We start from the raw sequence: 10,708 nt of genomic DNA, 5'->3' as shown, positions 1-10,708 counted from the left end.
TAGACTTAGCGTCCAACTCTTTAGTACGGAGAGGTTCTTGGTCAGAAAGATCCAGAATCTGCACATCATCGGACGTCACATCGTCATCCTCGTAAGGAGCGGACAGAGACGCCACCGGCCTCTTGTGAGGCCGTTACACAGACTCCCCTTGTAACACGTCCGACAAATGCTGTACAGAACTTGTCAGTGAATTAACCCACGCAGGCTCCTGAGAGACCTGAGGAGGGGAAATAGGGAGACTGTGGGGTACCATCAGTTGTCTCGGGAAACCCTGCATGGGTGACGACACCACTGACTGCTGGGACAATCCCATCTGTGAGAACGCAGGTTGCAGAGCTAACTGGCCTACTAGGGTTGTAAGCGCTTTGGCGAAACAAGCCCAGGGCGGTTCCTGTACCAGAGCCGTGACAGTAATTGGCCGCGCCAATAAAAAACATCGTTGACATAGCCCCTCCGCGTTACCCTCCCCCTCCGCTATTGGTACCTTGCATGTAGTACACAGAAGCTGGAGAGGAAAATCACTCTCAGACATGATGGTAAGTATGTGACCCCTCTCACTGATACTCGTTAGTATAGTGGGAGAACCACCCTGCAATCACCGCACCGCAAGGGCCTTAGCAGAAGAAGAGCAGGGACTGTGAAATGGCTGACAGTAGAAAGTGAAAGCACAGGCAGCAGACGCTAGCAGCAGTCACATGCACTGCAAAGAAATTAATCCCTGCACTATCAGCGCTGATCCTCAACTACGCAGACACAGAGCCTGGTAGGACACAGCGCTGCATACACAGACCTGTTCCAATGGAGGAGAGGTATGCCGGGGGACCCAGACCACGATGCCACCAATCAGCAGCTTCCAGCAGCGATCACCATGCTTCTGCAAAGATGGCCACCGAGGAGCAGAGAGGAGGCCGGCCTGGGGGAGGAGCGCTGCCACAGGGCCAATCGGCAGGTGCAGAGAGGGCTGTGTGCAGCGGGGGAGGCGCCGGCTGTGTACAGGGAAGGCGCGCTCCCCTGGCATGCAATTAAACCCTGGGATGCCGCAGCACTACCGCTCAGCTGCGGTCTGCCGTCCCAGGGGGGTAGTGGAAGCGCAGGTTGATTACCTGGCTCCACGCTGCAGACAGTCCCCAGGGAGCCCCCTGCCTGGGGACTCTGGACCATGTTTCAGTGGGGACCCACCGTGGGAGCCCGCTGCTTACCTGCTGCCCCCTTGAATCCGGCCATGGTCCAAAAGATCTGGGGGTCACCGCTAGCTGTGACCCCAGATGCTTACCAGCATCCCTGGATCAGTACCGGCGTTCTGGTACCGGCGGGGGTGTAGGGAAGACAGCATGGACGTCAGTAGTGACTGTCCATGCTGTACTTCCAGATGGGCAGCCACAGCTGCCTTAAAGAAAACTTCTGGGGCTATCCTTAGCCCCCCTCTAAACAGGTGCTCCGACTCCGAACCGGGCACCAACGAAACTGAGATGCCTTAGCTCGGGGGTGGGGTATAGGAGGGGGACCCTAGTGCATCCTGGGAGACTGAAAACTTAACTCTATGGTGCCCGATACCTGACGTCATCACCTATACCCCAAGGTATCCTGTGGATACCCTATGGACCCTGATGTAGAAATATTTTTTTTTGCACTTGACGGACAGAGCACCCCCTGGACAACACTACATCACCCGTTTAGGACTGGGACACTGCACAGGACTTTGGAGTGGACACAGCCCCTATGGACAACTGACTGCACAACACAGTCCAGCCAGCCCCTATGGACTTTTGAGGAGTGGACACAGCCCCTATGGACAACAGCAGCACAGCACAACACAGCCAGCCCCTATGGACTTTGGAGGAGTGGACACAGCCCCTATGGACAACAGCAGCACAGCGCAGCACAACACTACACTGCACTACACAGCCCAGCCAGCCCTAACTACCACCCTCCCTCTTCACTGTCCAAAGCTGAGTGAGAAAATGGCGCCGACGCGGGTACCTTATATAGAATCCAAAACCCGCGAGACCCGGAAGGCGGGATGATGACGTTTTACCTCGATTTCAGATCGGAGTCAGGCGGGAAAAGTCAAGCCTGACTCGGATCTGCCTCGGATCGGGGGGGCTTGGGAGGGTTCGGATTTCAGAAATCCGAAACCGCTCACCCCTAATACTCACTGTAGAAGGCAACCGAGTAGAGGCTCTGTTAGATTCTGGTAGCCTGGTTACACTTATGAAAGCTTTACTGGTGAACCCCTTGAAGCATAAGGGGAAAACTGTTGGTGTTACCTACATACATGGGGATACCCGGTATTATGTTACTGCAGAAGTGAACACAGAGGCACCATGTGGTTCCACGATAGTCTCTGTGGGTTTGGTACAGGGCTTAATGTATGATGCAATATTGGGGAGAGACTGTGCTCACTTCTGGAAGTTGTAGGAAAGCCGATTTTGCACAGAGGTAAATCACCCTGTCTCATTTGAGATAGTTATGGACGTAGTAGCAGAGTCAGAGATGTTCCCTTTTTCTAGTATGATTGGCAAACTAGAGAATGCGGAGCGTGATGGTGGATCACCAAGTGGTGTGCCTCCCACTGAGGTGGGGAGGGTTATTGAGCCTGTGGCCCACCTGCCTGATCTTGAGGTCAGGAGAGAGGTCTTTCCCATGGAGCAGTTGAATGAGCCAACTCTGGTAAAAGCCAGGGAGAGTGTCAAGGTGATTAATGGTAAACCCATAGACCCCGATAGTCCTTTGTCATATCCTCACATGGCAGTATGTCAGGGTTTGTTGTACCAGGTGACAAAGAAGGGGGAAGATAGTTTGGAACAATTAATAGTTCCCAAAGCATACAGAAGAACAGTGTTAGATCTGGCCCATGGTCATATAACGGCAGGCCACCTAGGGGCAGAGCAAACTACTGAGGGAATTGTGCAGAAGTTTTTTTGGCCTGGGGTCCATAAAGAGGTATCTGTCTATTGTGCATCCTGCCCTGAATGTCAGTATCATGCTCCAAGGCCACATTTCAAAAGTACGCTGGTACCGTTACCCATTATTGAGGTTCTGTTTGAAAGAATAGCTATGGATTTGGTTGGGCCATTAATGAAATCTGCCCGGGGCCATCAATATATTCTGGTGATAATGGATTACGCTACCAGGTACCCGGAAGCGATACCATTACGCAATACGTCAACCAAGACCATTGCTAGAGAATTAGTCCATGTCTTTAGCAGGTTGGGAATACCTAAGGATATCCTGACTGACCAAGGTACCCCATTTATGTCAAAAATCATGAAGGAGTTAGGCTGCCTGTTTAAAATTAACCAATTAAGAACCTCTGCGTACCATCCCCAGACCCATGGGTTAGTAGAGAGGTTTAATAAAACTTTAAAACACATGCTAAGGAAAGTAGTGGACAAAGATGGTAGAGATTGGGATTACTTGTTACCTTATTTGCTCTTGGCCATAGGAAAGGTTACCCAATCCTCCACAGGGTTTACCCCTTTTGATTTATTGTACAGGAGACATCCAAGGGGGTTACTTGACATTGCCAAAGAGACATGAGAGGGGCAGTCCAGTCCGTATAAAACAGTTATTGAGCATGTTTCTCAAATGCAAGAAAGACTTGCTGCTGTGGTGCCGATAGTAAGAGAGCACTTGGAACAGGCCCAGCAGACACAGCAGAGGGTATACAACCGCAATGCTCGCTTATGCAACTTTGCTCCTGGGGAGTGTTGGTGTTGGTTCCCACAGTAGAAAGTAAACTTTTGGCAAAATGGCAAGGAGCCTTTGAAATCTTAGAAAAAGTGGGGCAGGTCAATTATAAAGTTTACCAGCCGGGGAAATGAAAGCCAGAACAGATATACCATGTAAATCTTATAAAACCCTGGAAGGATAGAGCAGCACTGTCAGCCATCCGAGCCCCTCCAGTAAACCCAGGGACCCAGGGCCCATGGTACCCGAAGTGACAGTGGCAAAAACCCTGTCAGCCAGTCAACAGCAGGAAGTTAAGGAATTTCTGATCAGAAATAGGGTGCTGTTTTCTGACCTACCAGGGAAAACCACGTTCATCAAACATGACATAATCACTGACCCAGGGGTTAAGGTTAACCTAAAGCCCTATAGGTTACCAGAAGCCCAAAGAGAATCAGTGCCGAAGGAAATTAAAAAAATGTTAGAGTTGGGTGTAATTGAAGAATCGCATAGTGAGTGGTCAAGTCACATTGTGCTCATTCCAAATCCCGACGGGAGTGTGCGATTCTGCAATGACTTCCGTAAATTGAACAGTATGTCAAAGTTCGATACCTACCCTATGCCTAGGGTGGACAAACTAATTGAAAGGCTGGGTCCAGCCAGGTATTTAACTACTCTTGACTTAACCAAAGGGTATTGGCAAGTGCCATTAACCGAGAACGCCAATGAAAAGATAGCTTTTTCTGCACCAGATGGGTTGTTTCAATACAAAATGTTTCCCTTAGGGCTACATGGGGCACCTTCTACCTTTCAAAGAATGATGGATAGGATTCTAAGGCCTCATAGACAGTATGCTGCTGCTTATCTGGATGATGTGGTCATTCATAGTCCTGATTGGCAGTCTCACTTGCCCAGAGTACAAGCAGTGTTGGACTTCATCCTTAAGGCAGGTCTGACGGCCAACCCGAAAAAGTGTTGTCTGGGGATGGAAGAAGTAAAATGTCTTGGGTACACCATTGGCAGAGGTTTGATAAAGCCACAGCTCAATAAGATTGAGGCAATCCAAAACTGGCCACGACCTCTGAATAAAAAGCAGGTGAGAGCCTTCTTAGGGATCACTGGGTATTATATAGGAGGTTTATACCCAATTTTGCCACCATTGCAGTCCCACTGACTGACCTTACCAAAGACAAACAGAAAGTCATGGTGGAATGGGATCCTGAAGCAGAGAAGGCTTTCCTGGAGTTAAAAATAGCGTTATGTACCCAACCAGTTCTGATGAAACCTGATTTTGACAGAGAGTTTGTTGTACAAACCGATGCGTCCGATGTAGGTATCGGAGCGTTCCTGTCCCAAAGCAAAGAGGGTGAAGAACACCCGATTTTCTTCTTAAGCCAAAAATTAAATGTACATGAAAGAAACTATGCTACGGTCTAGAAAGAAGCATTGGCCAGAAAGTGGGCGTTAGAGATTCTCAGGTACTACTTGGTGGGAAGAAAGTTCAGATTGATCACTGACCATGCCCCTCTGAAGTGGATGTCAGAAAACAAGGACAGTAATGCGAAAATAAGAAGATGGTTCTTGGCATTACAAACCCTTAAATTTATGGTAGAACACAAGCCAGGAAGCCAGCTGGCCAATGCAGATGCTTTGTCACGTGTAATTGTTTGGGGGCTGCGGCTGTTCCGCCCCACAGGTCGAAACAAAGGGGGGGATATGTGATAGAAGCACTGGTAAAGTGGTCAATGGCAGGTACATTTGTCCTAGGTTTTTGGCCTATGTGTTCTAAAAATCCCCTCAGGAGAAGTTTGTTTTGTAAGCAGACCAGAGTATCGGCTTTTGGAAAATCTGGTTTGGGTCCTAGGAGTGTGGATGTGAGGAGTGGGAGGGCTCCATCCACAGGCCACTCCAGGTTTTGGGCCTTTCAGCCTGGTAACAGGCTCATTAGGGCTTGCAGCTAGAAATGGCTAATATAAGCATGGTTTGTTTGTGGCTGACTGTCTCACACCTGGGAGAGCAGGCAGACTAGCCTGTTCAGAGACACTTGGTGATAATCCTTGTAAGTACTGTGCACGTGTTTTGTTGATGGTGAGGGCAATAGGCCCTACCATTATTATAGAGAGGGAATCTGCGGTGTAGCTAGTGCCCAGCCGGGCTAGGATTTATGTTTATGTTTTGTTTATGCTTTATATTAATTTGGCACAATAAAGACTGGCGCCGACCAATTTGTACGAGAACCACAGACTTGTATCCTGTTTCTACTGCTGCTGTGTGTGTAAAGAGGGAGTCCATCTACCCCAGGAGAGGGACCCCTATCCTGACTGTGTCACATTTGGTGGAGAATGCGGGCAATCACACACTGAAATTGCAGCAAGAAAAAATTTTCATTTAAAATTTAAAGGGACAGACACCAATTCGTCAGTGTGGATATAAAGTTGTGTCCTTTGAAGTCCATAGCGGTGGCATCCGCAGATGCTTAGGGAAGCCAGATTCTGCTTCCAACCTACACTCCAGGACAAAATGGAGGACATTGTTAAAGCCTTGTTCCAAGCTACGGCAGCTCAGCAAGAAGCTACCAGGGCTCAGCAGGAAGCTACCAGGGATCAGCAGGAATCCATCCAGGTGCAACTATTGGCCTTAGAGGCAGCCCAGAGGCAACAACCAGTCACCATCGAGGAAACCCGCCAGGCCATAGCGGAAAACAGCCTTGATTAGGTGAATTAATTAATTTGGAAATAAAAGCTGTGACCTTTTATCCAAGCTGTTATGGTGTCCGTCTCTTAATTTAATAGATAAGTTAAGTACTAAGTTAAGTAAGGATGTTTAAGAGATTTAATTAGCAATAAGCCAATGGAGATCTTATATATTAGAAAGGGCATTACATGTGTGTGGCATAATGTATTAGGGCATTACTGATTTCACCCCCTCCGTTACCAACTGCTGTCACTCTCTCCCTGCTGTCACCTTCTACCTGTCACCCAGTGCTATCACCCTCTCCCTGTCACCCAGTGCTATCACCCTCTCCCTGTCACCCTCTCTGTCACCCAGTGCTATCACCCTCTCCCTGTCGTCACCCTCTATCTGTCACACACTGCTGTCACCCTCTCCCTGTCATCACCTCTTTCCCTGTGACCATCTCCCTGTCGTCACCCTCTCCATCATCACCCTCATTGTTACCCACTGATGTCACCCCCTCCGTTACCAACTACTGTCACTCTCTCCCTGTCACCTATTGCTGTCACCCAGTGCTGACACCCTCTCCCTATCATCACACAGTGCTGTCACCCTCTCCCTGTCGTCACCCAGTGCCGTCATCCTCTCACTGTCACCAAGTGCTGTCACCCTATCCCTGAATATGTGTCTTTGGGTATAATTGTAGCTTAGCACCCAGGGTGGTCCTGCTGTATAAGGACTTCATACATATTCATGTGGGGCCTATGTGTTTTTTTTGCAAAGCATGAAAGCATAATTATTTTCATGTGGGGGCTGTGGGTTTTTTTATGCGTAGCCTACGGGGGTTATTCAATTAAATGCAGGGTTTCCCCCTGTGACTAATTACCGTCAAAAATCCCCGCTGCGCGGGGAAAGGCTGTGCAATTAAATAGCCTTTTTCTGTCACCGAAAAATCGGGATTATTTCACAAGGGGCGCCAAAATTTATATCCGCTTACAAAAAAAATTAGACTCGGGCCGGTACTGGGTGCCGAGCTGCAGTGGTGACACTGGTTCCCCATGCTCCTTCAGCTGAAGGACTGCAACTCTGCCTCTGAGTCCACCTCCCCTGCATAGCATAGGTAGGGCCCCGGCCATGCTGCTGCTGCTATACTGTGTGGGTGACCTCTCCCCGGGTGTGACCAGTGCTAGCAGCAGCAGTTCAAACACAGAGCAGCAGGTTAATTACAGGGCCTAGATATCGAGGGGACCCAGCCGATGGGCCCTAGATGGGAGCCTAGGCTGCCTAATGGTAAATCCGGCCCTGCATCTGATATACAGGTCCATAAAATTGGGACATTGACAGAATTTTCAGATTTTGGCCTCTATTCACCACCACAATGTTTTTGAAATGAAACAAACAAGATGTGCTTTAACTGCAGACTTTCAGATTTAATTTGAGGGTAATTACATCCAAATCGGGTGAACGGTGTAGGAATTACAACAGTTTCAATATGTGCCTCCCACTTTTTAAGGGGCCAAAAGTAATGGGACTATCAACTCAAAAGCTATTTCATGGACAGGTGTGGGCTATTCCCTCTTTATTTCATTATCAATTAAGCAGGTAAAAGGTCTGGAGTTGATTCTAGGTGTGACATTTGCATTTGGAATCAGTTGCTGTCAACTCTCAATATGAGATCCAAAGAGCTGTCACTATCAGTGAAGCAAGCCATCATTAGGCTGAAAAATCAAAACAAACCCATCAGAGAGATAGCAAATACATTAGGTGTGGCCAAATCAACTGTTTGGAACATTCTTAATAAGAAAGAATGCACCGGAGAGCTCAGCAACACCAAAAGACCCGGAAGACCACGGAAAACAACTGTGGTGGATGACAAAAGAATTATTTCCCTGGTGAAGAAAAAACCCTTCACAACAGTTGGCCAAATGAAGAACACTCTCCAGGAGGTAGATGTATATGTGTCAAAGTCAACAATCAAGAGAAGACTTCATAAGAGTGAATATAGAGGGTTCACCACAAGATGCAAACCATTGGTGAGCCACAAAAACAGGAAGACCAGATTAGAGTTTGCCAAACAGCATCTAAAAAAGCCATTACAGTTCTGGAACAACATCCTATTGACAGATGAGACAAAGATCAACTTGTACCAGAGTGATGGGAAGAGAAGAGAATGAAATGAACTGCTCACGATCCAAAACATACCACCTCATCAGTGAAGCATGGTGGTGGTAGTGTCATGGCGTGGGCATGTATGGCTGCCAATGGAACTGGTTCCCTTGTATTTATTGATGATGTGACTGCTGACAAAAGCAGCAGAATGAATTCTGAAGTGTTTCGGGCAATATTATATGCTCATATTCAGTCAAATGCTTCAGAACTCATTGGACAGCGCTTCACAGTGCAGATGGACAATGACCCGAAGCATACTGCAAAAGCAACCAAAGGGTTTTTTAAGGCTAAAAAGTGGAATGTTATGCAATGGCCAAGTCAATCCCCTGACCTGAATCCGACCGAGCATGCATTTCACTTGATGAAGACAAAACTGAAGGGAAAATGCCCCAAGAACAAGCAGGAACTGAAGACATTTGCAGTAGAGGCCTGGCAGAGCATCACCAGGGATGAAACCCAGCATCTGGTGATGTCTATGCGTTCCAGACTTCAGGCTGTAATTGCCTGCAAAGGATTTGCAACAAAGTATTAAAAAGTGAAAGTTAGATTTAGGATCGTTTAGTTTGTCCCATTACTTTTGGCCCCTTAAAAAATGGGAGGCACATAGAGAAACCATTGTAATTCCTACACCGTTCACCTGATTTGGATGTAATTACCCTCAAATTAAATCTGAAAGTCTGCAGTTAAATCACATCTTGTTTGTTTCATTTCAAAGTCATTGTGGTGGTGAATAGAGGCCAAAATATGAAAATTCTGTCAATGTCCCAAGAACAATAATAATAATAAGCATAATAAACAGTGGGGTTTTGGTTCATGAATTGATCAATGCATTTAAGCTTGTAGTCCCCTTCACGGGACCCCACTTTACTGCAAGTCCCTACTCTATTGCTCAGAATTATAACATGGACATAGCCATCACATTAGTGTTAAACTCAGGGTAAGCTATCAAGGTTTAAAGCTCACAGCCCCTGTGATTTCTATTTAAACAATGTGGTCACATACTATGTTGCACCCCAAATCTAGGAATGGTGAGTGCAATGGATTAGTGCTTTTTGTTTATTATGATTCATTTTAATAATTAATAATTTTTGTGATCACATTTTCTCATGCACCCCTTTTAACTAGTTATCTAACTTGTATCAGCTGTTTTCCTAGGTGCTTTGCAACAGGTGTGCTTGGTAACTGTCTCACATTTAAAAGCAAAGTTGCCGTGGCTTTAAACCTTGATGGGACTTCGTCAGTAGGCGTGTCCAGAACCAGTGGTCCGGATCGTTTTTATCACCGGCTTAATTAACCATTTAACCATTTCTATTTCCTGATTAACCTCTGCTTGTTGCATATCTGAATCATAAACATATCACAGACTAACATCACATATAACACACAGATAAATAATATATCATTCTGACCAATATTTTTCACATTTCATACAATCGGTTAACTCAAGAAAAAAAAAAAAAAATAAATACAGAATTACAAATATAAAACACATACAAAGTATCATTTTATAAAATTCACTATTTAAATTTAAAAACAATGTTGCCATTTCTTTTAGAAGTAGAGAGAACTTGATACATCAAAGCTAGAATAAGCTGAAAAACAAGAAAGAATAAGGTTACAGCTGCCTATTTCATTTCAATGTAAATCTTTTTAACAACATTACACATGGCAGCCTCTACTCCACCAAATCTTATTCTCTATTATAGTCATATTCTAGTGTGATATCCTGCTTCCCAGCATTTTGATAGGAATAAGAAACAGGGAACTATAATTCAAGGAAGCATTTTTTTTTATTATTACATTTAATATATAAAATGCCTAACACATCTAATACAGTACCTGACCATCTAGCACTGCCATCAATTAAGGTTCAAGACGGAATCCACGGATTCAACAACGTCCTAACCAAATCTAACAGTACTTCTCAGGCCACTTAGTCTGTCAAAAAAGGAACCAGGTCATAACTCTCGTTTAAACCGAAAGGAATCATAGTATTCAACTTGTGAATCCAGAATGTCTCCCGTCTCGCTAATTTCTTAAGAATATCCCCCCTCTTTCATCAGGAATGACATGTTCAATTGCTTTATAAGACAGGTTGTTTACTGAAGAATTTTGACATTCAGCAAAATGTCTGGGAACACTATGATTTTTAACTCGATTTTAAATATTTCTCATGTGCTCTAACACACGTAATTCT

This window comes from Taudactylus pleione, unplaced genomic scaffold (assembly GCF_031769625.1).
Source record: "Taudactylus pleione unplaced genomic scaffold, aTauple2 ptg000010l, whole genome shotgun sequence".
Classification (NCBI taxonomy): Eukaryota; Metazoa; Chordata; class Amphibia; order Anura; family Myobatrachidae; genus Taudactylus; species Taudactylus pleione.
This window is presented reverse-complemented; position numbering follows the sequence as displayed.